The sequence below is a fragment of the Ambystoma mexicanum genome, chromosome 8 (assembly GCF_040938575.1).
Source record: "Ambystoma mexicanum isolate Mex_15411 chromosome 8, UKY_AmexF1_1, whole genome shotgun sequence".
In the NCBI taxonomy this organism is placed as follows: Eukaryota; Metazoa; Chordata; class Amphibia; order Caudata; family Ambystomatidae; genus Ambystoma; species Ambystoma mexicanum.
Genome location: NC_090929.1, coordinates 150484830 through 150507957, shown reverse-complemented (window position 1 = coordinate 150507957; position 23128 = coordinate 150484830). Strand labels below are relative to the sequence as shown.

Here is a 23128-nt window from a genome sequence, read left to right as displayed (position 1 = left end):
TCCCATTTAATCATCCATGCCTTGGTGAGCAAATTGGCGTAGACCAGCAGAATGGATGCAAATGCTGCTACAGTTGGTTGAGAAGGGGAGAGCAAATGTAGCTCTTTGAATGGAGTGCATAGCTGATTTAAACAGGACTTCCTTGACCTGTGAAAAGGGGAAGACGACTGGTCCTGGGAGAGGCGGGTGGCAGTGATGGGAGGGGCAAGGATTATATGACAGATGTTGGCATCACAAGCTCTTAATCGAGGAGACTGGTGTGGGACAAGCACCCATCACAGGCGGCCAAAATGAGCTGTTCCAGGCATTGGGCTCACCTCCGACAATCTGCACCTCTGTTTTGTCGGAGTTAGCCTGGAGCCTGTGACCACAAACTCATGGGTTGATGGCTTTAAGGCAAGATTGAACATTAGCCGGCAGGCAGCCATCTCCCTGGTCCACGAACTGCTAGATCTGGGTATCCAGGGCATGGGAATAAACGCAAAGGCTGGAAATGATGGGTGGGCCGATAAAGAATCTTGCGAGACCCCGCAGGTAAGGGAGTGCCTGGAATTATTAAAAGGATCGGGGGGAGAGGTGATATGGAGTAGAGTCTGGGAAAGGCTAAGGGGGAAAGATTTAAACCCTTGCAACACCGTAAGCCTCGATGTGTCCACTTGAGTCGTAGTGGATGGTTGACTGTGTCAAACATCGGACGGATGGAACAATATCCGGGCTGAGACCCAGTGACCAGGTGAAGATGGTCTAAGACCAGGAACGTCATTTCACCAAAAGGCCAGGGTTGGCGGAAGTGACATCACGTGACCCTTGACATCACAGGAAGTGATGAAATTTGTCCCTGCACCCAAGCGACATCATGGGAAGTTATGGCACACAACCTTTCACCCCTTGACAAAACTGGAAGTGGCATCACATAGCATTGTTCCTCAGTACACTAAGAAAAATATGGTTACAATATCACTGTAATATGATGTACATTTCATACAAGAATGGATCACCATATGTAGCTTAAATATCAGTGTGTATAAGCCCATATTAACAAATGACTGTGAAAGTAAGGAGATGTCCAACACAACAACCTGGACTATTGTACATCACTCGGCTAAACTGTAAACGGAGTATCCCGAAGAGGCCGAACACCCCAACAAAGCATCCAGTGCCTGCCCAGTGTCCGGCCACAGACTGGAAACCGCAATTGACCAAACACAAGTGCAGCCAGAAAAACACCAAACACAAGTGCAGCCAGAAAAACACCAAACACAAGCGCAGCCAGAAAAACAATGGTTTGGAGGTTTGCCCAAAGCTGTACCAGTGGTTATGAATGATTTGAAATTTTCCAGCCATCACCTACATTTGGTAAGCAACCCACAGTTTCTTTTGTTAAATGGGAGATACAGGGGAAGGATGTATTGTAAAACCAGGAATGGATTCCAAAGTGCATCCGCATTTCACGAGCGACTGCAGCGGAGTGACGCCGACAGCATTCTTACACGCGAGAAGAAACTGGTTATGTTGGACCCCCCCCCCAATCATGCACTGACACCTAGGAATGTCTTTAAAGTGCCTGGAGGGTTAACCAGGAACGTGCGGGCGCTGCACTTAGGCCGCCTATGGCTTCTTCCAGGTTCTTATCCTGCCACTTGACTGTCAGCAGGCCTCGGGTGTCGGGAAAGGAAGGCACCAGCCGGGCTGCATGCCGACTTTAAGTGTGTGCAGCTGACATGTTACTTTTATGATAAATTACCCGGAAGTATAAAACGAAGCCTCGAGACGCTTGGCTCATCAAGAACTATATAGATCATGTTCTACTCTAAATGTAACCTGGACGTGCTTCACCCCTGCCTGAGGCGGTACATAAAGGCTCTGTTTTCTAGCTGTCCTGTGCCATCAGCCTGTGGGTCATACTCTCCCTCTCAGCGCAGCTCTCGCTCGTCCCTTGACGCCTCTCTGGCGCCATTTTAGTTTACAGTTTTGAGCCTTGCATGATCTGATCTAGTCGCCGCATCCGTTCTGGCCATTGTTGGGGTACATTTTTCTCGTGCCCTCTAATTGGCAAATGCCCCAGGGGGAGCTCCACGTCCTGTATCGTCAAGCGCATACTTGCATCCGGCCATCTCGTGCCTTTTTTTAAAAGGATTAAAAAAAAATGCAATTAAATTCCTTGGCTTGCAAGCAACCTTTAGCAAATACCCCTCTTTCCTTTGAGTAATTTTGTAATTATTGCCATTCCAAAATAGTTTCAGACTTCCTTGTAACCTCGACTATGTATTTCTTTTAAACTGTGTATATATAGAGTAATTGAAAAACTTTAAAGAGCCTTTACAAAAGATGGGCACATTTGCAAGTGATAGGTCCTAATCTAACCATAGCTTGGCCATTGCCATCGTTACACTAGAATTAAGCCACCACCATGATGTCATGGTCATGACGTGTTCGTTATGCGCATTCAAATGGAAACTGTAGTCTTGCAAATCTCATGTACAGTGCATCTGAGCTTTGTTTTCGCTTTGCCCTGCAGTCACCTTTAAGTCGTCCCCCTAGAGTTTTGAGTGTTCTTCTTGCTTGGGCCCTGTTCGCAGGGCAGTTTCTAGCCAACTTGATGCCCAGAGCGAAACACTAGAATGCGCCCCAGACAGACGCACGTCACTTCCAAACTACCCATGCCTGGGCAACCGAAGTGACCACGCCTCTGACTATGGCCTGCATCTTGGTGCCAAAATTGGCCACTGCCATTGGCAAATCTGTCCAATTCGCCAGATCCTCACAAAAGTTTACAAAACATTGCGTTGGGTCTAGATTGTCTTGTGACGATTGGTCAAAGACATTCCAAGCAATGCTAAAGTTGTGAACATGTGAAAAACGGACTTATTTTATATGGGTATTCCGAGGCTCGGACTGGCCTACAGGGCAATAGGCCAATGGCCAAACCAAAATCACCAAATGCTTGTGTGGGCCAGTTTGTAAGCCAATTTGTGCCAGTTTGAGTTAATTTACTCTGCGGCTAGTAGTTTCGACCTGTGTTGCTGAATAGTCTTTTAAAAAGTACAATTTGCATTACATTTGATCAAAAAACTCCCCCTAGGTTACTATTCAAACAGTGTCACAAATGGAATGAATTGCCATTTGCATCTGTGGAGCACTTTTTCGTTGGTGTCAGACGATTTTATGCCCAGTGCGACCCCCGGTTATTCCAAGTTAACCATAACTGACCTGCTATACCTGCATACAAGAGCTAAGCGCTTGCAACTAATGGACAGGATGGTAGGTAGCAGCATATGTTTGTGGGGGGGGGGAGAGTACTGGGGTGTCTGGCTTTAACAGATGAGGCGGTCATGAGCAGATGGTACAGCCCCCATCACCACACCTCACAACCGGACTTTAGCTCTGTTGCCGTCTCATTCTCTGACTCCAAACCTGCTCTACTGTCATCCCCCCATTATCTACTGTGGGATTTTAGCTGTGATAGCCTCCAAAAGTTGGCAGTACCCCAACCCATGTTGAGCAGGAACAGAAGGAGAGGGCTACCTTTTATCTGGACATTTGATTAAGCGAGGATATTGAAATGGCAGGGCTGTGCTTTTAAAAACAATATATTTTTACATTTTTGTATTTTTACTTTTAGAAATGTGTGCCTTTTTGTTATGGAGGTGGTTGGCAGGCTCGGGGACATTGAACTGGGCTCTATTTTCGAGCCACTGCCTGGCACCAACACAAGCCGTGTTCCGCCTCCCTCTGCTCACTCCCCTCAAAGTAAGGCTGGATGGATACAAACCTTCCCTGGTTGTGGGCAGGGTTTCCCCTCCTTACTCTCCCCACCAAGTAATGCTTTGGGGTGGGGCAGGAAGTATGTTGGCCAGCCTTGGAGAAGTCCTTTCCAGTGCTGGAAGTGTGGGTCAAGAAGTAGCTGAGATGCGGAATGACGAGGCAAGCTGCCAAGCCAGTCACCCCAAAAAATCCACAAACCCTTTTGTTCGCTCCTGCTTTCTAGTCCTCTGTGTACCAGGGTTGGACTGGGCCATAAAATTGTCTCGGGCACCAATGAAAACGTGGCCCACAGTTGCAAATGGCTATTCTTCCTTTCGTGACACTGTTTTGAAAAGTAAACGGGGCAAGGTTTTTGATTAAGTGTGATGCAAATTGAGCATTTTAAAGAATATTTTTCCGCAACACTGGTCAAAACTACTAGCTGCAGTGTGAATGAACTCATCAAACCGGCCCAAATTGGGCAAAAAAGTGGCCGCTTTGACCAAAAAAAAACCGGTCCCACGCCAGCATTTTGTGTTTTTGTCCGGCCATGTACCTAACGCTCTATACGCTAGTCCTGAGCCTGCTGTGTACTCCGGCCTGTAGGTTTCCAGAAACCCCCATACTTGACTCTGGTACTTCAGTGTGTTTCCTGCATGCCTGAACGATGTCCCCCCAACCACCCATATGTTTGAGAACAGGGTTCAGTTCATGGGCTTGCATCTCCTCCCCTCCCTTGTGGTGTCTCGCTCTCTCGCGCTCTCACTTCACTCACTTCACTGTGATCTACCTCCAAATTTGCATGCCTTTGCACCCCAGTTTCCAGTGCCATTCATGCCCCTAGAGGCCATTTCCCCCAACCAGTTAAGTGCTCGGGCAGGTGGCTAGACGCATGTTTGGCTTTTGGATTCAAACCAGACACTGAAAACACTTTGGCTCCTAAAACTAATTTGCTATTGCTAAATATTTACCAGCAATGTGCAAGACTTCCATCGGAAAAAAGGCAACAAGAGAACATCTATTACCAGTGTGGTTACAGGAGCAGGACCGTTCCTTGCCGTTTGCGAAGGGGGTGACTACCCCAAGTTGTATGTGCTTTGTATTTATTAACTTTTATATAGTGCTTTACGCCAAAGCGCTTTACATCAAACAACAAGAATACATTAGAAGCAGTGGAATAAAATTCATGAGTCAAACTTCATGAGTCAAATAAACAAGAACAGTATGTAGGACAATTTGCAGAGATCATTAGGTAGAAACCAGGAAAGGGAAGGAGCAGGGGAGGAAGTAGAGAAGGGCTGTCAGGATGGGGGTTGAAGAAGGTGGGATTTTAAGGAGAAGTATGAGGAGATGGAACAAATAGTGAGTTGTAAGGAGTTCCAATGAAGTGGGGCAAGGAGCTGGAAGGAAGAGAATTGAAAAGGAGCGCAAGGAGGGTGGGGGCAGAGAGAAGGAAGAGGTAAGCTGGACAGAAGGGGCTGGGGAAGAGTAGAAAGAGAGGAGGGAGGAGAGGTAAGGAGGGGCAAGATATGAAGAGATTTAAAGGCCAGGCACAGGAAGTTGAATTTAAGCTGAGAGTGAAAGGAAAGCCAGCCAAGTGAGGAGCGTGAAGAGGAGATGGAGTCAAAAGGAGAGGGAGAGAGCAGAGGGTGCGGATAGCAAAGTGGTAGAGGGATTTGAGGGGGGGGGTAACATGAGAGACAGGGAGGCCAAAGAGGAGAGCTAAGAAGTAGAAGAGACAGGAAAAGATAAGGGAGGAAATTAAGAGTTTGATGCCAAGCCATCGCTAGTATGTTTTTTCTTTGGCTTTTTTTTTTTTTTTTTGCATTTCAATTTGAAAAACTGTGAAAGCTGGATGATTATAAATGGGAGGGCTTCATATAGCTGCATGAAACAATGACTGTAAGCAGGTGACCGTACCATGCATTTTCTTTCCCTATGTGTCTTTAAGATGGAGGAACATAAGGCTACAGTCATGGTTTTGTTAATACTGGTTCTACAATTACCTATATTCGATCAAGTTGATTTAAAATGTGATTGTGTACTTTTCAAGTCCCCTCTATGAAAAAGAATAATATTGTAGCTGTAGGAAGACAAACCTTTAACAGCCAGCTATACCAGCTAGAGCTGGGAAGTTGTGGTCCGGTGCCTATATCACCGACTGGGCTTGAAGCCCAGCCTCCCCACTTGGTGTGACCGAGCAAAAGATTACATATCACTGTGGCCCAGCTGCTAAAATCTGATGACCTAGAAGTGACTGTTTGCAGTGTATTCTGTTAAAAAAAAAATTTAAATAAAGGCCCGCTCATGGCTTATTAAACTATATTGCGCCTTTCGCTTCTGCTCTTTTCTTGCTCCACTTGCATGGAATTCTCTTCCCCCGTACATCCGCATAACGGTCCACACGGATTTGTTCAAAACCAAACTGAAGCCTATCTTCTTTCCTGAGTTACCCTCTTAACCTACCTCTAATCTGCCTTCTAGTTAAAAATGTTCCCCCTCGCCTCTAACCTGCCTCTGTCCCTCATTTCCTCTGCCTCCACACTGGCGTTTCACCCATCCTGGTTGCATCCCAAGCACAGCTGGGCGTGCTGCCTACCTGCACTTAAAAATGTCCAATGTCGGCTGTCATTTATGTATGTCTACTATGTTTTGTCCCCAGTGACTGTTCCATTTACTCCCCTCCACAACCTGGTCAGATTATCCCTCAAACTCGCCCCTTTTCTCACTGCTTCCTGTCAAATCTGATTTCTTATCTATTGTGTGTTTCTTTGTGATCAAAAGAGCATTGTTCCTCCCTGTATATAAATAAATACATATTGTTACCATGACAAAGTCAAATGCGTGACTTGTGGGTCTTGGGTGCAGTTTATCCACCATACAAAGCTATGTTTCATGTGACTGGCCGGCCTTGAGGATCTGTTACAGGCTTTGTTGCTGATTCGGAGCTGCGTCAGTAAATGAAATCTGATCGAATGTTTTGGCCTTCAATGTCTGAAGAGGGTGTTTTGGCCCTATTTATAGTTCCAGTTGAGAGACAAATTATTGAAAAATGGATCACCCAGTAGCAATATGCAAGAGCCTGCATCCATTTGTACAAATCCGAAAATACCGAACATGAGGAGCAGGGGTTGCGGGGGTGCACAGGGGAATAAAGTGAGGAAAGAAAAAAGGAAAGGACCATGCAGCGCCGGTTCTCAAGCACGTAAGTGAAGGGAAGCAGTGTTGCAGGGAGTCGGCGGACCACAATGAGGTGTGCCACCAAAAGGTATCTAAGGGGGGAGGAGGGCCAATGTGTTTTTAGGGTATGCTTGGGGAGGCATTTACTTTGGGTTGTTTGACTGTAACGGTCAAGTTAGCTATGGTCTTTTCGGCCACAAACCTTGCCGTTATGGACAAACAACCCAAATCCCCAAGAAGTGCTCTTGGGGCAGCAAGATCTAGGAGAGTGCACTTTAGAAATGAACATGCTGTGTTACTAAGGCCAGGTGTGGCTTTGTTTAGATTAGAATTGTGTAGTGTTAAGGCAGGTTTGCGGTGCTGGGGTTCCTGGCATGGGGTGCATTCTGTTTCGCTCTTGGCTCTCTATTCTATAGAAACTGCCCTGCACAGGAGAGCTGGAGGGAGAGGAAATGTACAGGCCTTGGCCAGAATACGCGAGGGGGTGAATTGGGCTAGGAATGCCGTCCTCCTGGGCTATGCAGGCCAGGAAAATCCAAAATGTTTGGATGCATTCGAAGTAGATTTGTGTACCTGTGAAACAGTATCTTCGAAAATGTGGGACTGTACTGCCCTCTAGTGGCATTTAACTTTTTTCCAGTCATTGCTGCAATGGCCCGTTTTTCGGTAATTTGCTTTAATTGTTCAAATGGTTGTAAAGACACAGTCCATTCTATAGTTTTAATGTCTAATCATTAGTTTGATACAGGATCTGCAACCTGAAAGTTCAAACCTAGTACCAGCTCATGTAGTGTGTGTATATATAATTTGATAGTATGACTAGACTTTGCTGTATGCAAGCAGCAGGTTCTCTCTGCATCAGTTTCCTTAAATAAGCAATCAATCTACACCCTGTGACGAATAGAGGAAATGTGTCCCTTCTCCAATAAGGGGGGGGGGACTCCCCTGCCCCCCCCTCCCACGCCCCCTTTCCTGTGAGGCTAGGAAGAGGTGAGTTAGGTCTGCTCTCTCGGCGTTGAGGCAAGTGGGAGCTCTGGTCAAGATGTCCCTGTAAATGAAAACGTCCAATCCACTGGGATGAGCACGTAGAAGAATGCTGACTCGGCAACAGCTGACTGGAGAGACCAGCGAGGTAGAGAGCCACATGTAGGCACGGTAGGACCCTGCGCTACGTAACCGGAGAGAGAGAAGTGGAGAGGCCAGCGAGTTGCAATCTCTAACAGAACGTGGTAATGTTTGCTCTTTGCTTTGTAATCCTGTGCGCTTCGGCGTGTGCAGAAGTGCTTGGGACCTATGTGGGGTTGGGCATGGGATGTGGGGTGGGGTGGAGCAGGAGCATAGGAGTTGCCAATAGGCTGGTACCTAGAAGCTGAAGCTTCCTGATGAGGTGCACTGGGCCAAACCATGTCTGAGGAGAACAGAGGGGATGTGGCCTAGCAGTTCTGGCTGGACTACTCCCATTGGACTTGTGTGGGGCTGATTCCCTTATGTAACAGCATTTTTAGGAGCTAAAAGCAATTGTATGGAAGGCTTCATAGTGCATCGCCAGTGATTATGATTAGTGCTGGGTAAACTTCCACCTTGGTCAAAGTTGCAAGTCTAACAGAAATGCACAATATGGGTCCAGCTCGGCCATGGGTGGTTGCAAATCATGACTGAGCGCTGGTGCTGGTTTGGGAACGCGTACGGGTTTAGCTGGCCTTTCAAAATTGCTGTACCTGCCTAGTAGGTTCAGGTGTCAAGTCTGTGCTGTAGACTCTACAGAGGTTCAGCGGCCCTCTAAAAGGCCCAGTTCATTTCCTGTATTGTCCTGCCTCTAGGAAAGCTGTGTATTATTATTTCTTTTGTTTTGCCCCCTTCCCGCCCTTGCTAGTTGTCGAACTAAATATCATGCGTTCCCTTATAATGCAAGGTGCTCCCAGAAATTCTCTGCCCTGTACTTGACAAGATGGTGTTTGCAGATTCCAGAAGATTGGCTCCAGGACCTATCCTTTTTTCTGAACGGCAGCGGCTGGTCCAGTTGCATCAATGCTGACTGATATGTTGGTTGGTGTGCAAAGGGCTGTTGTATCTACTGTTTGCTGTGGCGTGGAGGAAGGAGGAGGAGGAAGACAACAAGAGAGGTGCGTGTGCCGTGTACCTGTGCCTTTAACCAACTGACTGGCTGTGTCACCTGACCCAGTCTTCTGGGCACTTAAGGCCGCCTCTCTCGCCCTTGCGGCGCTAAGCCCTGTGTGCAAAGGGCTGTTGTATCTACTGTTTGCTGTTTGGCGTACGGCGCTAGGCAAACAAGGACACTACAAGTAATGGAACCGTTAAGTCTCACTGAGAGACCTACAATTCCGAGAACAAGAGCCCATTTAAAAAGGGCTGCATCATCGGATGAGACACAGGAGTTGACCGCCAAACGTTCGAGGAAAAAACAACAAAGTCTTTATTTGTCACGTACCTCTGTAACCGATATAGCAGAGGGCATCGAACACGATACGTCTGGCAACGTGGAGTTAACAACAGAAAGCTCAGACAGCGTGTTTAATAATACGTGCAAAGAGCTAGAGTCGCAGCCCCCGAGCAATAGAGATCACAAGGTTGTAGTCCTAATGACAACCCCGGAAGCATCTCGGTCTACCGGTGGCTGTATGAGCCCCAAGCTCGATATATCAGCGGATTCGAGGACCAATGCATCGGTAGTAAGTGACGAAATAATATCATTAGATGAAACACCTGAACACATAGCTGTGAAAGAGTCCCACTTACCATATGCAGAAGGCCATGGCCGGTTAGGAGAGGCCACGGAGTTGGAGTCGACGCGGAGAGATCCTGAGTTGTCGCCGATTGAGGAAAGGACAAGCCCGACGCGTGATGATGACGTGACCGCCCGGAGGCGGTACGGCGGAACGGTCACAGCGACCAGTTCGAGCGGTGTTGCAGTCACCACCGCGACGCGACTGGAAGCGGGCGGATGCAATAGAACAGGCGATTTTGTAAAAATCGATCACGCCACTGTTAGCATGCCTGCAGAGTTGCCCGAAGAGCACCCGTATCAGAAGAAAGAAGTAAGTAATCAGACTACGAAGTCTGATCCTTCTAATGGCAATCCTAGTGGAAACACTAAAGTTATGTTTAATCGCTCGGAGCCATCTGCCACGCCTGAACACAACAAGATCATTGTAGACGATCCACACAATGACGAAACAACGACAGAGCTGCTGAAATACGGTAATGCGCAGAAAGAGCCCAGTGCGAGCATCACGACTGGGCTAAATGTCAATATCCCTGAGGAAAAAAGAAATTCATTAGAAGTGGTTTCCTCTGTATTGCAAAATTTAATTAACCTAAACAAAACCAGGAATCGTGATAAACAAACATTATTGAATTCAAGAATCGCAGCTAGATCTGCTGTATCAACGATAAAGCACGACACAGCACTTAATCATGAAATAGGGGGAGCAGATAGTCTGAAGAACAATAATGCTCAAGAGGTAGTATCGCCTACGAGGGGTAGACAGACACAGGAGAGCCATGTGCCTATCTCTCAAAATAGGGCCTCTAAGCAGGAGCATGAAGAACAGAGAAAACTGGTAATAGCACACGAGTTCAGTAGGTCATCCGCGGCGCTCGATGTATCATCAGAAGAGGAAGAAACGTCAGACTCTTCGATTGGGGAACGCCCTTTTCCTAAAATAAGAAGAGAGACGAGGTGCTATAATACCAACTTAGCAAAATCAATTGAGATAAAAGAAAATATGAAACAAGTGTCATATAGTCATGTCCCCCTAAATGATCTATTAACGACCTTAACTGCGGCCATGGCAATTTCTCTCACACCATTCACAAAACTCTATGAATCATTAAATGACAACGTAAAGGATATCTCAACCCTGTTAGCATTGATGCACTCAAAACTGGTTCAATTAGAGGCAACGCAGGGTTTGGGAAGCCATAAACAAAATGAGACATACCAGCAGTTGCTGTCTGGCTTACAAGACATGAACGAATCTAAACAAAATGACAGGATTGACAAGAAGTTATTTGCTGAAGTGGCAAGAGAAGCTTTGTCGTTATTTCGCAAATCTCACGTGGTTTATAATGGGGAGACTTCGGAAGCTGCTGTTCGAGAGAAAGACTCAGACTTGACCCCTAATTCAGTAAACCCTAGCAGCAGAGTAAATATTCCAAATTTGGCATTGAACCCGCAAGTGGAGGCTTCAAGCAAACCCACTCTACATCACACGTTGATCACGGAAACATCACAGTTTGTTATGAATGTCCCAACGAACGAAGAGGACCGCACAGAAGTTGAGCAGACTCTGCTGGAGGAGGACTTGCGAGCTATCACTAATAAAATGAACAGAAACACGGAGAGTGAGACAAATCCTCTGGACCTCTCATTTAATTCTGCGTTCAAACACTCACAAAATGCGACGAACCCAGCATTGAGGGATGTTCAAATTGCCTCCGGCTCTAGTTTGACACAAAATATAACAGAGCTGGTAGTCGATCAGCAAGATGTGTCACTAAAGGAATCGGGCTTGTTCCCGATTTTTGGCCACTCGAAGACAGAAGCGAGAGCAAGCCTTGTAAGGGATAAAACGAAAAATACTGCATCTATAAAAAAACAAAAGAACAAGCCGGCTATAAAAAGAAAGCAACAAAAAGGTGCACGAAAGTTCTTGCGAAACTTAAATATGATCCACTTAGTAGATAAAGCAATTACCTCAGGATTAAAATTAGCCGACTCATATAAAGAAGGTAAGTCGGTGGATCCTGATCACGAGGCACTAAAGGCAAAGGATCAAGAGAGTATCAACTTGTAGAGGAAGCAACGATAAAAAAGAATGTGATCATACAAATCGCAGAGGAGGAGACAACACAGGCCGATTTACTGGAACTATCGGTCTATGAGGAGGACGCATCAGATGAAGTGAGCTCTGGTAGCAGCCCTGTGGAACCTTCAGCCAAACCAAGAACAGTAGGTAGCACAGGGAAGCACAACCCAGACAATGATGTATTGAACACGAGGGCGGTAACAAATCCTAAGGTTCTCCCAGACAAGCCACTTAGCGATGCTAAGGACCAAAGGTGCGTGAAATTATATCCCATTGTCGAGAGTAAAATGGACAAGGTAGAGCCAAGGAGCCCTGAGTTTGTCACACTCCAAGAAAAAAGGGATAGGCAAATGAGGAGGAACAACGTAAAACCAACAAATCCCAAGGTGCAAAGTCCGATCTTTGTTAACATGAATCCAGCGAAAGAAAGAAAGGATGCGTTACTCGCATCGAATCCTTCATTTACTCCGTTGAAACATCGGAAGGTGGACCCCCAGCTTTCGGAGCCACTCGGGCAAAACTCGAACAGAAGACAGCAGAGGATTAGCACGAAAGCTACTGACTTGGTGGATGTGCCTAAATTAATGCTGGAATGCCTACATGGTTATGAAAATCTAATTTTGAATCGCACCAATGTATTGAGACTATTACACCACGTTCCACAACTGCGGTCGCTGGTCTCAAATGATCTAAAAATAATCGAATTTCCAGATGAATTGCGAACAGACAAAGTGATTTTACACCTAAACTCAACCTTAATTGCAAACGTAATACTTGAGGCAAACGAAGAACTGCATTCATTAGGCTTTGACGCCTATATAATGACTGACCGCGAGAGAAGAAGCCTTAAGGACGAAAGCAAAACCCATAAAGGGGTAATCGCTCAGTGTGACCATAACGACCATAGTTCAGAGAGGGACTTGAGAAACCCTGTAGATTCACAGACAAAACAAATCTCACAACTAGAAAAGAACGAAATGGATTACAAAAACATCGAAGCCGGATCCCAGTCGTTAGAGTTGAGAGCTGGAACTCAGGATTTTGCCACTTTAATGGGAAAAATCGAAATTACAATAAGTAATGAGAGGCTAAACGAGACCACAAGCTCAGTACGCTCTAACACACAACGGCGGACTAGCTTAAATGAAGATTGGACCTGGATGGCGTACGCTCTGAACAGGAAAGCATCCAGCTAATGCCCAATGAGCGAGACGCAACAAGATCTTATGTTTAGTTCTTGGAATACACGCGGTTTTAGTCATTTGCTGATCAATAATTGGGCTACCAACCAACATTTGATTTGTCTTCAAGAGACCTGGATGTGCAATTCACCTATAGTGGCAAATTTTGAATGCGTTTTGAATCCTGCCATTAAGCCTGATAAAGGTCGACCAACAGCCGGCCTATTGACGATGATAAATCGATCGTCTGGGTACAGGTTAGTAAGCTCTGTCAACCTAACACCTTACATCCAGACCTCTGAAATAAGTAAGTACGGGGCGGATGTCAAGAAGAACGACGTGATACATATTATTAATCTGTACTGGAACCATCAGCGTATTGGATCCTTTGAATTTATCGACCAAGTCACGGAAATAATTGACAATATATTAGTATCCGGCTGCGGAACCGCCATAATAGTCTGTGGGGACCTAAACATCGATTTCTTCAAACCGCAGACTGCGCTAAAATCTAAACTAGCAAAAACATGGAATGACGAAATGGAAGTAAGAGGCCTCACAATGTTAAATGGCTGCACGCAAGGTGATATTCCTCATAATCCAACGTGGCGGCGTGATGACCAAAGTTCCACCATTGACTACATTTTCGTGTCCAATAATATGCTTAGGAAAATAAAGTCGATGACGATTTGTCCAATGACCAACAGTGACCATGAAAGGCTTGAATTCACATTTCAAGATTGGAGTAATAATCCGAGAGAAAAATGGAGATCAAAGGTGGCAGTAGCACCAAATAGGCTGAGATTAAAATTAGTCGACAAAGAGGTCCTAGAGATTCATAATCAATTTACAGCAACTAAGAAGGTCATTGACTACGTGCAATTTCTGTGGCAATTTAAAACAAAACACATTGGCACGAAAAATGGGTCATTTCAGAACAAGCATAGTTTTGACTTACTTATAAGACAGCGTAAACGTGAAATGAGAGCTGCAATCCGCAGAAATAACCAAGGCCCAGTTGGTGAAATCAGGGAAAAAAACAAAAATGCAAGACAATCCTATAAAAATTGGATGAAAAGTCATCGAGCCATTTTGATGCAAAACGATGCAGAAGCATTGATGAAGACGCTCGTAAATAAAAATAGTAGAGATTTCTGGCGCATACTTAATGCCCTTGAAGCCCCGCAAGTTGCTTTGCAGATATGCCCAGTGCCTGAAAAAGAATGGGTAAACTATTTTACAGCACTATACCAGTATGATTCGCCACCCCTTAAGCCAACGCCTAACACAACATCATGGGACCTAGACTTTGCAGAAGACGAAATCTACGAGATAATAATGAGAGCAAAAAACTCTCGGGCACCTGGACCGGACGGCCTGTCAAATGTGATGATTAAACAATTCCCTGACTTATGGTCAGCGATATGCGCTGAGTTATTCAGACGAATTAACGAGCAAAAACAAATCCCTGCATCGTGGAAAACAGGAATAATAATACCCATTTTCAAGAAAGGCAATCGATTAGATCCTGCAAATTATCGGCCAGTGGCCTTACTTGATGTATTGGGAAAAATGTTTGCTTCACTGCTCCAAAAAAAATTGATTATATGGGCAAAGTCTGTAAATAGAGTTGATGTAAGACAAGCAGGATTTGTAAAATCCGTTGGATGTTCGCTGAACTTATTGATCTTAAATTTGTTGAAAATGGAGGCTCTGAGAACGAACTCGAGAGTGTTCTTAGCTTTTATAGACTTCTCCATGGCTTTCGACAGGATTGACCGTGATTTATTGTGGCAGAAGCTTGTCTTGTGGGGATGTCCTGAGGGATTATTGGCGGCAATAAAAGAATTACACAACGATACATCAATCTCTGTCCGGTTGGATCAATCGGGATCACTTACAACCCAAATAAAAACATATAAAGGCGTGAAGCAGGGGTGTCCTCTGGCAGCAGCAATTTTTAGCCTTTTTATTTCTGACATTGGGGCTACCATTCAGTCAGTCAGAGCATTTCCTCCGACACTCAATGCATCAAAGATAAGTTGGTTACTTTACGCCGATGATTTAGTGATTATAGATCTAACTCCAATTGGTCTTCAGCGTAAACTAGACGCCGTCCAAAAATACGTGGACCAGAACAACTTAAAGATTAATACCAAGAAGTCGGAAATACTGATTTTTGAGAATCTAAAAATTAAACGGTCACAGAAAGGTCCAAGACAGGTGTGGCGGCTGAACCATGAGAAATTGAAAATTTCAAAAAGCATTAAATATCTCGGCATGCTACTAAACTCAAGCATATGTGATGATCCGTGGGTAGCAGACTCAAAACGGAAATGTGTCCAATTAGCATGCCAGGGCCTGAAGATACATAGGAAATTTGGGAACTTTTCTACACAGCCATTAAGGAACTTTTACAAACAAAAAGTGGTCCCGATTTTGTCCTATGGTGCAGAAAACGCCTTCGGATGCTCGTCAACACACTGGGCTTCGCTGGAACATACGTTTTGGACAAAGTCCTTGAGTTTGCCCCCAGGCATTGCAACGGCATGTATAAGATATGAACTAGCCCTAATTTCATTACAGGCAAGGATAATTTGGAATCAGCTTAGCCTGTATCGGAAATCAAGGCCAGAAGTGGGAATACCTCAATTTGAAATCTTATACAATGCCTCAGCCAAAGGTTCGGCTCTGCTCACGCAATGGGTAAAACGATGCGAAGATCTGCTAAAGGACTACAACATCACTGTAGAAACTCTGCTTACAAATCCAACAGCCGCCAAGGTATCAATATGGCGCCTTGATTGGATAAATACTTGCGATGAGCGCAATGAAACCCATGCAATGAAAAATTCTCCGGGAGAAGCAAGAAGCTATGGAATCCTTCAACCTTATCTGAGTCGTTTTCCATCCATGAAAGCAAGAAGATCATTCATGTTATTCCGCCTCAATGCAATGAAAACAAAGGACAGAATGAGTCATTGGGCGAGAAATGTGGATTTATTGACAACGTGCCGGTTATGTGGTAAAGAGCCAGAATCTATAAAACACCTGGTGCTTTTCTGTACAAATCTGAAGGACATACGATCAATCCACTTAGGCGGCTGGTATAGTGCCCATCGGTCGATATGTGCTGATGAATGGTGGAAGCATATGTGGAACGGCTCAGATATGAAATTAATTCTACCTTTGACCTCCTTCCTTGCCTCCATTGAAGGAAGATTAAATGCAGAAAATGACCCTGCCTGAATAGACTAGCTTTGGGTTCCAAATGCGCTTAATGACATAAAAAAAAAAAAAAAAAAATGAATGTAGTAATTGCCAAAGAAACGGTATAAGGAATGGTTTTGTGTCACGTCAAGCAAACATTTTAAAGGTTTAATCTAAACCAATAAAATAAAAAAAAAAAAAAAAAAAGATATGTTGGTAACTTGGCCGCGGTTCCACCAGCATCTAAGCATGAGGTGGAGTGGCGGGGAACGCTTGGTTGTGGAGTTGAAACGCTAAGTGCGATATTGAGGGGGCAGATAATGTGGGCGCAGTTTCAAAAACGTGATATGCAGTGACCACACTGGCGCATATTGTGGCCACTGCTTCATGTAAATGTTCCGAAAGTCCCTTGTTTACTGTTGGTGACATATCTGTGTCATATTCCTCGAAGGAACCAGTTGTAAACTGTATGGCTTATTCAGTGTTTTCATTGTGCTGGAAAAATGCATAATTTCAACACATTTAAAATGCAATTGTTCTCATGGGAGATTAGCCCCACGGACCCGCCTGCATTAACTGGGACTCCCTCACTATGCTTGGCCATTTGCGCTAATTTGTGGGAGATGTTAATAGCCCCACGAAATATTCACCTACAGCCACTGTCCATGAATCCCCGTGCTGGTGCCCCATCAGAAGCCACCGTCCCCACCCTGTGCTGGTGCCCATCAGAAGCCACCGCCCCACCCCGTGCTGGTGCCCCATCAGAAGCCACCGCCCCACCCCGTGCTGGTGCCCCATCAGAAGCCACCGCCCCACCCCGTGCTGGTGCCCCATCAGAAGCCACCGCCCCACCCCGTGCTGGTGCCCCACCAGAAGCCACCGCCCCCCCCTATGCTGGTGCCCCACCAGAAGCCACCGCCCCCCTGTGCTTGTGCCCCATCAGAAGCCACCGCCCCACCCCGTGCTGGTGCCCCATCAGAAGCCACCGCCCCACCCTGTGCTGGTGCCCCATCAGAAGCCACCGCCCCACCCTGTGCTGGTGCCCCACCAGAAGCCACCGCGCCCCCCCCTATGCTGGTGCCCCACCAGAAGCCACCGCGCCCCCCCCTATGCTGGTGCCCCATCAGAAGCCACCGCCCCACCCTGTGCTTGTGCCCCATCAGAAGCCACTGCCCCACCCTGTGCTGGTGCCCCACCAGAAGCCACCGCCCCACCCCCCCCCCTATGCTTGTGCCCCATCAGAAGCCACCGCCCCACCCTGTGCTGGTGCCCCATCAGAAGCCACCGCCCCACCCTGTGCTGGTGCCCCATCAGAAGCCACCGCCCCACCCTGTGCTGGTGCCCCATCAGAAGCCACCGCCCCACCCTGTGCTGGTGCCCCATCAGAAGCCACCGCCCCACCCTGTGCTTGTGCCCCATCAGAAGCCACCGCCCCACCCTGTGCTGGTGCCCCACCAGAAGCCACTGCCCCACCCCCCCCTATGCTTGTGCCCCATCAGAAGCCACCGCCCCACCCTGTGCTGGTGCCCCATCAGAAGCCACCGCCCCACCCTGTGCTGGTGCCCCATCAGAAGCCACCGCCCCACCCCGTGCTGGTGCCCCATCAGAAGCCACCGCCCCACCCCGTGCTGGTGCCCCATCAGAAGCCACCGCCCCCCCCCCCCCTATGCTTGTGCCCCATCAGAAGCCACCGCCCCACCCTGTGCTTGTGCCCCATCAGAAGCCACCGCCCCACCCTCACCAAAAGCTGTGCCCACCACTGCTGTTTGAAGTCTCTGCATGGTCTATGCTGACCACTCTGCCCCTGTGTATGGTAATCATTGCTTCATGCATGAATCGCCGCCATTTGTTGTTGGAATGTCCTGCTGCACACTTCGCAGGTCACTGAAATGTACTTTAGGAGGCATGCTCGTGACCCCCCTGCTCGGGAGCTGCTGTTCAGCTGGTCTGTGTTGCTACAGGAAAGGTGTTCGTTTCCCTTGCACTGTCGGGAAGCTGAGCAGACCTGCATGGAGAACCATTGGCCCCTTTGCGATCAGGAGGCCGGCTTTAGACATTCTGCACCAGTGCAGGTGCAAAGTTCGTACAGTATTGGCACAAGGGCAAAGTTCGCACTATTTTTTAAAACACTGGGACACTTAAAAAAAAAAAAAAAAAAACCATTGCACCTCGACAAGTGCAGTTTGGCATATTAAAAACAGCAGGGCTAAAATTGTATTGTGCTAAAAAGATACATTTTTGATGCATTTTTGCATCAGTGAAAAGTTTGCCCTAGCGCTAATACCATTCCGTATTAGCACCAGGGCAAACTGGGCACTGGTGAAACAATGTAGTGAAAAGGCATCTTTTTTGCACTTTGTATATGTCAACTGCACTTGTAGAGGTACATTTTTTTTGTGTTCCTGTCTTTTAAAAAAAAAGTGCAAACTTTGCCCTTGTGCTAATACTGTGCACACTTTCCACTTGTGCAAAGTTTCTGTAATCTCAGGTCACTAAGAACAGAGAACGGCAACATGAAATTATCGTCTGCATTTTGAATTGTGTTCAAGGCAAAAATGCTCAATAGTTACCACCAGCAAGACAAGTGGGTGACTTTTGGATTTGAAGGCTGTTGACCCACTGGGTAGGCTTAGCTGAAGAGTCGAGGTAGTCACTGAATTTGAATATCTGGTGGTGGGAATCTCGGAGACTGGGTAATGGCACCTCGGATAACTAAAGCCATTCTTGTTGAGGCCAAGAGCGATGGGTCCGTTCCTCGTCAGATCCTCGTCAACCCAGTTATGCGCCTACCAAGCCACGCTGGTGACTGGTGCACTGTATGGAATCGAGCTTTGAGGTTGTTCTAAGCCACACCCAAGAGTGGCCAATAACCTCGTCAAGTCCATTTTGTCCCTCCCTCAGGTTGCGGCCAATTGGCTGAGAGGAGCTGGATGTCAAGTGTTCGCATAAAGGCCAAGGTGAAGTCCGGCTGGCTCAGCATCTGGGTCCAGGAGGATCGGTTGGTCCTCAAGGATCATATTATTGAGATCGGGGAGCTGTCTGGGGGTGATTCCTTGCCTTTTATCAGAGACTCGTTGGCCAAATCTAACCTATTTGACCAGTGCAAACATTTCTCTACATTTTAAGACTGCCTTCGTTTTATGTTTTTTTTTTTAAAGGGAATAATTTGTTTTCATTCGTTTTTAATTATTCATTCGTCCCCCGGAGCCCACATTCTTCTCCCCCGAACCCCCTCCCACAGATTACCCATGCAATTAAACGATTTTACCATATTCCGGTTTACTGATTCAGTTTCCGAGAAGAAGTTAAATTTACACCGGCCAATGACTGGAATGGCGGCGTCGTATCTTGCAAAGCTCACATTCACCGAAATTGGCGTCTGGGCACCGAACTAGAAAAGTCGAAAGTGAACATCCCGAATGCAATCCAGCAACCGAGTTTATGATGTTTAAAAACCACTAGACCTAATACTTTCAATAACCTAGCAAAATGAAGCACATTTATTGGTTCTGTGTGAAAATGTTTCCAGGAAAAGGTACTCCTGTGAAAATGTAGCCAGCAAAAAGTAGTTTTAAAAATGTTTAGGCATTCAATGCAAAGTGTGAAAATGTTGCCAGTAATAAGGTCGCCAAAAAATATTTCGAAATACACAAGTACAAGATTGTAACCCTAACCATGACCCCAACCATTTAATACAACCTCCACAATCTCCTGAGCTCTATTTCTAAACCTTCCCCTAACTCTAATTCCTACCCTGAAACCTTACGGAACTAACCCTTCAGCGAGCTAAACATTTTATATGCATGTTACTCAATACAAAATCAATGGAAAATGAATAGTGAATTTAACTCGCACCCCATCGCCAGTTCACCATAAATATTGCCCTCGCCCTAACCCTTGCTCTAAATATAACCTTCTATAACAAAAAAGTTCCTAACCATGACAGGTTCTGCAAAACAGTAGCAATTATTTAACCATGGGGCCACTCAATGCCCAGCTATATCTAGCAGTCTCTTAACCTGCCACAACTAAATAAATATATATATTTTTTCAAAGCAATAATGTTTCATCTATGTATTGCATTATGATGTTCTAAAAACCTCATCTTTCTGTTGTGGCCTGTCTACCGCCCCTTTGGGGCGGTGAAGGTGTACAGGTAAACTTGCATGGAGGGTAGGTAGTTCACCTACTTATTTGAAGAGTTGCTGTGAGTTGCGAGTAGCCATGGAGATGTATTGGGCGCGAGTATCCCACCGAGACCATCGATTTCAATCCGGCCAGGCCTGGTGTTTTATCTATCTGCTAATCTAGCACGGACGGACATCTTTCAAGAAAGGAACAGGATACAGAATTCTGAAAAAAGCGGTCCTAATGTACTGAATCTGAGCCGATGGTGAATGGTTGTACTGATCACACATTGTCCGGTCCTGTTTGGTCATGGCACGTTGGTCCTACTATTTGCACCCCAATGCCGTCTCCCCCCAAACCTCCACCATATGCTGAATCTTTCAACAGAATATGCCCAGTCTTGAACTGTCTTGATGTATTACATTTCTCTGAGTGTCTGCAATTGTTATTGTGTAAAGGTATTGGACGATCTAATGAATGGCTTATTTAGAATATAGTAACCCGCAGTGCATCCACTAGACGAATAATACATTCCTGGCTCCTGAAACCGGAGATGGTTACATGTAACATTTCATATTTACAAAAAAAAAAGAAATGTATGGCCCAGCAACTCTGATCGGGCATCGGTCTAGAAATGTACTCTACAGGATTTCGAAAGCATACATTTATTTTCTTTAAGAATATGAACTACATCTTATTTCAAAAGCAAATTCTGTCTGTTTGATTCAAAAAGAGCTACATTTGGAGGATTAGTTCAGCTTTCCCTTGAGAAAAGTTATAACTTAAGAGTTTGCTCTGCCATTATCGTTTGTTTTCAAGTAGAGTTGAAGTTGATGACCATTGTTACTAGATGTTGGTCCTGAAGAGAGAACCATACATGGCCGTTTGACATCTTTTCTGGTCTGTTACCATTCAAAGCCTCTTAGAATTGCAATAATTAGAGCTCTGTGATGCCTCCATCCATAGCTTTGCTAAATAACAGTTTTTTTGTATAGTTTCTTCTAGTGCTTAGACTGTAAACTAGTGGAAAAAAAACATAATGCCTGGTTCACACGAGACAGCCACACACAATCACTATGAAGCTACAATCACTATGAAGCTACCTCCATGATCCATTCATCTGAAGGCGGGGGTCTGCAACCTGCGGCTCTCCAGATGGCCTGCTCCAAGTTTCCCATGAGCTCCCACTGACTGTAGTGAATATACGAGTTGTCGTCCAAAACCTCTGCATTTGCCCCATCAACCAGCTCTGTATCCATGTCAACAAGTGCCACAGAGTATTGCCCTAAAATATACAGCATCAGTTGCTGTTGAGTATTTCTAATCTATGTCCCTTAAATGAGCCCCCAGTTCAATAAACTGTAGTTATTCAGTGCAAAATCGCAATGCACTTTTTAAAATGCATTGCCTAAAATATTAAAAAAACTTCATATAAACTGAGTTACCAGGAATTCATATTTGCCTTAAAGTAATTTCCAACAATCCACGATGTAAGACCAGATTTAAACGTACAATAATATGTGAATAAGAAAGTGCAAACAGGATATTGCTGCGCTCGAATGTAATCGGTGCCCAATGTTACTTCTTGTGTAAACTGACCTCCCCAATTACTTGGAGCTCTAAAGGGATGGTTGCATGCACATATGGAATAGGACCTAACGTGACCCTCCCAAGGCCCCGGATGTGGGGATAAAGGACTCCTGCAATAAATGACTGCTCCTGAAGCTCCGCCAGTACTGTCCCAATGTAGCCTGGCTGGCAGGATGCCAGTCTTCCCCCAGCGCTGTCATTGCCCCTTACACAATCTGTGCCCCAGTTGTCCCAAATGGACTCCATATGACCAGGTTGTGGCTCTAGTGTGTTACACCTCTGTGTCTCTCGCTTCACACATGCAAGTGTTGGCAATTCATCCTTCATAAATCATAACTAGTTGTACCTGTTGCCTCTTACCCTGACCTAGCTCGTGCTATGCCTCGCACACTTTGGATGTACACATTGCAACAATAATGCAAAAAGCCCTTGGCCTACGGCCACGACTCCTATTCTGCCAGTCAGTAGACATAGTCCTGGTACTCCCACTGAACCCATATCCCTCTCACTCAGCAGGGACCCTTGCACCCCTGCCTAGTAACTTACCGGATCCCACTGTCCATGACCATTGGCCAGCCTTCTGCGGTGTTCCCAGTCCGCATTGCACCAAATAAGGCAAAATACTGTGGCCATGGCAAGTGGGCCAGGCCTACATCCTAGGCTCATATGCTCTCGCTATTCAATTGGAAATCCCACCCTCCATGGGCGCAGTATTAATGTTGGTAGTCACCTGCATATATTTGGATATTTTTTTTGTTTTTGTTTTGTTTTTAGACCCTCCACTAGTTCCTGCGTGAAATTACCATTAAAAACAACTCGTATGGTTTGAGATGGGGGGGATAGGGGGATGGGGGGGGGTGGTGGGGTGGGAGTAGGTTATTGCAAGAATTGGAAAATGCTTGACCAGAAGTCTTCACCATCCCCACAATATCCATGTGCCCTCTCCTTCTTTACAAGTTATCCTCCACGCACCCTCCTTGTGTAAGCCCTCCTGGACCCGCTCCTAAATACCCATTTGCCTGTTAGTGCGAAATGTTTATTTTGCGAGCGCGTTTTGCAACATTTCCACTAAATTCCCCATATAAGACATATTGTTCCCAGCCGACCCTTAACTCTACCACTATAAAAATGGTGCTCTTCTCGCCCCCCTCTGCACCTCTACCCTGATATGAAACCACCACCTTCTCCTCTTTCAAATACTATTTTTACACTTTTCTTTTCGGCTTTCCTCTGTAATACCATGGGAACCAGTCCCCTCGAATTTAT

At 45.9% G+C, this 23128-nt stretch overlaps 1 protein-coding gene across 3 annotated transcripts in view; it reads left to right on the top strand.

Moving 5' to 3' along the window:
- Window positions 1-23128, top strand: part of GSN (gelsolin) — a 291591-nt gene that overhangs the window by 109817 nt on the left and 158646 nt on the right. The gene's annotated exons all lie outside the window — the stretch shown is intronic.